We start from the raw sequence: 6,622 nt of genomic DNA, 5'->3' as shown, positions 1-6,622 counted from the left end.
CAAAAACTGCCCAGATTCTGTATAGTAGTTCTATAACGGGCGCGCTCTGTTTTTGTCATCAAAGCTTCTAAGGTGTACTGGTTTGCTACAATCCTTTGTGGGCTAGAGGTGCAGAGTTTGAATCATTGTGTGGTCGCTTTTTATTCCCCTTCATGGGCCGGCCCAGTCCGGGGTACGTAGGGCATCATACATACAAAGTAGGAATACCATGTTTCTCTCAAAAAAAAAGTAGGAATACCATGTGAAAAGTCTATACTGCCCCTTTATACGTTTTATGGGGGTTGTACCGAAGCGGGACTCGTAGCAATATTCTTCTGCATGCCGGCACCGCCGTGGATCGTTTCCGCTCCACTCCCCTGCTACACCAACCATGACTAGCTTCTGTATAAGCTTACTAGTACTACCAAACGCTAGCTAAACCAATGTAAAGGAAGGAGTGCAGACCCAGACGAGATCAGGGGATGGCGGCGCCGCCGCGCTCTGTGGCGGTGGCCATCTCCGTCGCGGAGGCTGACCGAGCACGGCTGCACCAGCTGGGGTACAAGCGCGGGCTCAGCGTGGTGTCCAACTTCGCCTTCTCCTTCTCCCTCATCTCCGTGCTCACCGGCGTCACCTCCACGTACAACACCGGGCAGCGCTACGGCGGGCCGGCGTCCATGACGCTCGGGTGGCTGGTGGTGGCGTGGCGTCGTTCAACGGCTGCGTCGCCCTGTCCATGGCGGAGATCTGCTCGCCGTACCCGACCTCCGGCGGCCTCTACTACTGGAGCACCAAGCTCGCCGGCAGGGAGTGGGCGTCCGTCGCCTCCTGGGTCACCGGCTGGTTCAACATCGTCGGACAGGTACACCTCCAACTTCGTAGGACACGATTTCTGGCTCTCTGATGATGCAGACATGCAGTGAACTCCTTTTTTTTCTTCCAATTTTTCATTTTGGGCCTGTTGCTGACATGGGCATCTACGACGAGCGTGGACTTCTCGCTGGCGCAGCTTGTATAGGTGATCATCCTGCTCGGCACCCTCTGATATAATAAACTACAAATTTCATCAACTTTATTGCTGTCCTTTAACCTGGCATGTCTGAACTCTGGAAACTGTCTGAACTTCGAAACAATGCTAGTTGTGTTCATGCTGGCGATATTGATTCCGGCAGTTGCCAATGAAAGGGCAAGTGTTGAGTTCATCTTTACACACTTCAACAAGGGTTTATCGAAAAAACACTTCAACAAGGACAATGCATGGCAATATGGCATGGGTGTCCATGGCAAGGCTTACATTCTGGCGGTGGGGTTGTTGATGAGCCAATACTCTGTCATCGACTACGATCGATACGTCTGCTCACATGGTAACTAGATAAATTCTCTTGTTCCAAACCCGACTTCTCCTTTACTAGTTCAGTTACACATGTGACAATCTGATGGGTGTCCTTGAATTTGTAGACCGAAGAAACGAAGAACGCGGACAGGAGCGGCCCGATCGGGATCATAACTTCGGTGTCTCTCGCAACGGTCATTGGGTGGGTTTACCTGGTGGTGCTGACATCGATCATGACGGACACCCCGTACTTGTTGAGTGCCGACAATGACGCCGGTGGCTACGCCATTGCTCAAGCCTTGTACAACACCTTCTACCAGAGATATGGCAGCACCGTCGGGGGCCTCGCTTGCCTGGGCGACTTTGCCGTCGCCATGTTCCTCTGTGGCAAGGATGGGGTACGCCTTCTCCTGTTACGGGCCGATGTCGTACTCGCACGTGTGTCATCGGGCACGAGGTGCCTCTGAACATCGTTTGGCTCTCCATCGTCGTGGCGTCCACCATGGCCCTCACGGTATGTATGTGCATATATTGATCGACCATGCCATGATCCCACGAACGCGGTGCATCATAGTTCTATCATTTGTTGCTTCTTTGCATTGTGTTGTTTGGAATGTCTGCAGTCGCTGGGGAGTCAAGTGGCATTCCAGACGATGTTGTCCATCGCGGCGCTGGGGTTGTATATCTCCTACGCACTGCCCATCTTCTTCCGGGTGACCACGGCCCGAAGATCATTCATCCCGGGGCCGTTTCATCTTGGCAGGTACCGAGTCATTATATGCTGGGCAGCCGTGTTATGGGTGGCCTTCGTCACCGTGCTCTTCTCGCTGCCGGTTGCGTACCCGGTCGCAAAGGAGGACTTCAACTACACGCTGGTGGCTGTTGGCGGCGTGCTGCTGCGCACCGTTGGCTCATGGGTGTTCCATGCTCGGTTCTGGTTCAAAGGACCCATTATAAATGTTGACACGTACTAGAATTTTGTTTCTTGTAAGATTGATTGGTCGTGAAGCTGGATTATTGACTAGGAGTATTGTCTAAGAAGATGATGTTCATGTGTGCGACAAGGTCATCGTTATGCACATGACCTGAGGTTCGATGACGATTCTAGTGTCCACCCCTTGTAATTGCATGAATCTCAATATACAGTTATATGCACTACTAGAAAAGTACTCATAGTTGACCGGCCATCACACAGGGAAGAGAAGAACTATCTATTGTAGTATTCTCTCTGTTTTAAAAGAGTTAAATACACCTATAGTACATAAACTTGCGTGGTGGGTACAAAATCATACATAAAGTTGAAAAATGATGCAAATGGGTCACTGAACTATAATTCCGGGTACATGTTGCTACATCTTCTGTTAAATCTAACGGTAATTGCAAGGCTTGCCGTTAACTCGCAGGCCAGCATGGTAGTGGGTATATGTATACGCTGGGTCCACTTGTAAGATGACTAGAGAAGGAGAAGCAAATATGTAGACGTAGGATTTGACGTTCGGACGTGAGATGTTTCAAGGACAGGGTTAAGGGCATTTCCAACGCTGACGCAAACCTCCCGCAACGACCCAAATCACAGAAGCCATCCAACGTTGGTATGTATCGGTCCACGGCACGGTTCAGACTTGATTTCTTCCGCAAACCGAAGATAAAATTGAGGGAGGTTTGCGGGAGTCCAGACCGATGCCAAGCCCGTTTCTGACCGCCCTGACCCATTAAAAACCCTTCCCCTTCCCGCGCGTTTTCGGTCAGCGCCGCTCTAAAGCGTCAGCACCCGCGTACATGCCCGGTCAGAACGGATGCGACTGCTCACTGGCGCCGACATTGAAGCAGCGCGTCGGCCGAGAGAGCGCCGCCCGCGTCGCTTCCCAGTGCAGGTGATTGCCACGCGTTCAAACGACACGACGGCCGCCCGCCCGTCCGTCTGCCGCCTGCATTGATGGCACGCGGTTGCCGAGGTGTCTTCTCCGACGCTACCCGTCCATCCCTCTGCAGCCCACCGGTGCTATATAAAACCGCTGCCCCGGCCATATCCACAGTCATCCCTCTCCACACCACTCCCGGCCATGGATCCCTCTGCGGCCAAAGCTCTCTGAGACGGGCTTACGTCGGAGCAGAAGAAGGCCATGCCCGCCATTGCTGCCGATTGGCAGGCCGGCAGGCAGCCGGAGGATGTGCAAATGGAGGACACCTCTGACAACGAGCTAACGCCACCCTCCTCTTCCTCCGCGCCACCCTCCTCTTCCGCTCCACCCTCGCCAGTGCATTGCACCATGACTATCGGCGAGGCCTATGCCCATTATATGGACATGGTGCGGCAGGAGCGGTCCCGGGAGGCGCAGGCCGAGGCCAACTACAACCACAACCTCCTTCAGGAGCATCTGCACGCGGAGGAGCAGGTCGCTGCCGGCAAGGCGGTCGTACCGGACGTGGACTTGGTGGAGCAGGAGGCACTGCTCGAGTCTTATACGAAGAAGGATACCTGGTCGATCTTTTTTGCAATTGAATGAACTCAATATCTCACGTACAAGCATGTGGTTTCTCAATCAGGCTAGTGGACTGATATTGCAGCTCGACAGGTTAAAGCTAGCTAGCTTTGTACACCGGTGAGATCGTATTGCCAACGGGCAACATACCGAATACACAGGCCGGTGATTCAACCTCTCCGCCGGCGCTGAAGGTCAAGGCCGCACGTATGATACCCTCGTCAACTTTGCTTTACGCAGGGGCGGAGCCAGGATTTGAGTATAGAGGGGGCCAAAGAGACAACACCCGCGATAACGCTACATGTTTTTTTTCTAACAAGTATATATACACATTGTAATAGATACATGTTCGATAAGTATTGATTTAAATTTGCTACCTACAAGAAGTGTAGAAGTTAATAATCTCATTCGAGCTAAACCCGAACTTTCAGTGCATGGGTTAAAGATTGAAGCAGGTTGTGTAGAAAGATTTTTTTTCTCTATTTCTTCTTTCCATTTTTTTCAATAGAAAGCATAGCTGACAAAAAATGATAAATTAAATGTGTGTTTCTCTTCTGATCAAAATTACTAAAGCATGAACAGATCAAACAAAATAGATTTATATATATACCTTGAGAAATTGATCTGTGGAAAGATCACTAGATCGTGATACATGTGTGAGAACTCCAGAATGGTAATCGTTAGCGGCCATCTGAGATCGTGATCCAGGCGTCTGTAATCCAGAATAGCAATCGGCGGAGGCCGTCGCTGAATGGCCAGGTTGAAACAAGTACTAGCAGTCCAGCAGTGAGGCGCCGCGGTTCTGATCTGAATCTGACCGGAAGAAATTTAGATCGAGAGCAGGCAGGGAGAGAAGAGGCGAGCGTGGGGAACGGCGGCCGCTAATCTTCGGCGGACTAATCACACGTATACGCTAATTACGGTTACGGGTAGAACGCAGCGCCCAGACGAGAGCCAATCGGCCGCTGCTGGTGCGTAATGGGCTTTCCACATGGCAAAAAAAACATGGGCCACACAATGAAAGATAGCCAGATAGGGGGGGCCGAATACATGCTTGGCAAACAAGGATGGCGTCTCATGACAAATCCTAACACCTTGTGTGGTCGAGTTCTGAAAGAAAAACATTATCCCAATTCTGAATTTATGCAGGCTTCAGCACCGGGCTCCTCCTCGGCCACTTGGAGGGCGATCATCGCCGGAAGGGAAGCGCTGCGAACGGGGCTCATTATGCGGGTCGGCGACGGTTCTTCTATTTCCATGTGGTCTGACCCTTGGGTGCCCGGCATAGCCAACTTTATTCCAACTCCAAGGATAGCAGATTTGGTGTCGAAGGTCAGTGACCTTATCGATACATACAACTGGACTTGGCGGCGGGACCTTATTCAAGAATCATTCCAGCCACCTGATGCGGCAGCAATCTTGAACATTCCCCTCAGAACCGGCGGTGGCGAGGACTCTCTAGCATGGGCACACGAAGTTTCAGGCAACTATACCGTTAAATCGGCGTATCGAGCTCTAGTGACTCGCAACGAGCGTCAAGCTCAAGAGGAAGGGCATGATACCGGAACTCCAATCGATGAGCAACAGGTATGGAATAAGCTGTGGAAACTGAAGGTGCTGCCCAAGGTAAGGGTCTTTTATTGGCGGGTGTTGAGAGGTATATTACCTGATGAATGCACTCTGCTATATCGACACTTACAAGAACAAGGAACATGCAAGCTCTGCATGGCTCATGATGAGGACTTGGAACATGCTCTACTCAGATGCAACCACGCAAAACAGTTTTGGGAAGAGGCTGAGCAGCTTTTTGATTTCGACATGCCCACAGTACATCCACTAAACTGGGCAAAGGATGTCATCTGCAGCGACACACTCACCACCAGGGACCGGTCGATACTCGTCTCGGTGATGTGGTCTATATGGCACTCAAGGAACAAGTTGACTCATGGCGAGGACAGGCCTGATCCGGCGAGCTCGGTTCGCCGCACAAGGAAGACACTAGCGCTCCTGGATATCCCCCGGCAGCAGGCGCTGATGTTGCCGGGACACGGTTGGCGGCCTCCAGAACCAGGATGCATCAAGATCAATACGGACGCAGCCATACACTTAGATGGCGGCAAGGGTGGTGTAGGAGGCGTCGCTCGGTCTTCGACCGCCTTCCAAGGAGCGTGGAGCAAGCCCTATCTAGGGGTCACAGACTCCCTCGTAGCCGAAACCTTGGCGGTGCGGGACGGTGTGATCTTCGCCAAACTGAGGGGCTACTCAAACGTAATCATGGAGACAGACTCTCTGGAGGTTGTGAACCTCTGGGCTACTCGCCACGACTCACGTTCGGTCGTGGCTCCTATTCTGTTAGATATTGGAGAGCTTATCACTAGTTTTTCATTTTTTGATATTTGTCATGTTGTAAGATCAGCTAATGGGCCGGCTCACATCTGTGCAAAACATGCTTGCACGATTGAGAGGACCGATAGTTGGCTCGATAACACTCCCGGTTTCCTGGTCAGTGCCCTGTTGGCGGACTGCCCAGTGAACACCTTTCATTAATAAAGCTCTCTATTAGCCTGCAAAAAAAGAATACATGTATACATACGTTTCTATCGCTAATACCATACCGATGTGGCGTGTTCGCTCGATCGATGGGGGGGGGGGGGGGGGGGGGGCAGGCCCCTGCTCGTCCCCCCTGGCTCCGCCACTGGCTTTACGAGAAGTCCAACCTCTCCGCCGTCGTCACCAGCACATATCTAGTCAGCTGACAGGTGGACCCGCATATACGTATACACAGAACATAGTGGGCTGCAAGTTAATGTCACACCGTTCGACTTAA

The 6,622-nt window shown here is 51.8% G+C and overlaps 1 pseudogene; it reads left to right on the top strand.

The window, feature by feature from the left end:
- The first annotated feature begins 656 nt into the window (after positions 1-656).
- Positions 657-2,286, top strand: LOC123066584 (amino-acid permease BAT1 homolog; annotated as a pseudogene).
- The last annotated feature ends 4,336 nt before the right edge of the window (positions 2,287-6,622 follow it).

This window comes from Triticum aestivum, chromosome 3B (assembly GCF_018294505.1).
Source record: "Triticum aestivum cultivar Chinese Spring chromosome 3B, IWGSC CS RefSeq v2.1, whole genome shotgun sequence".
Taxonomy (NCBI): Eukaryota; Viridiplantae; Streptophyta; class Magnoliopsida; order Poales; family Poaceae; genus Triticum; species Triticum aestivum.
Note: the sequence above shows the minus strand (reverse complement) of the source record. Positions and strands in the feature narration are given on the sequence as shown.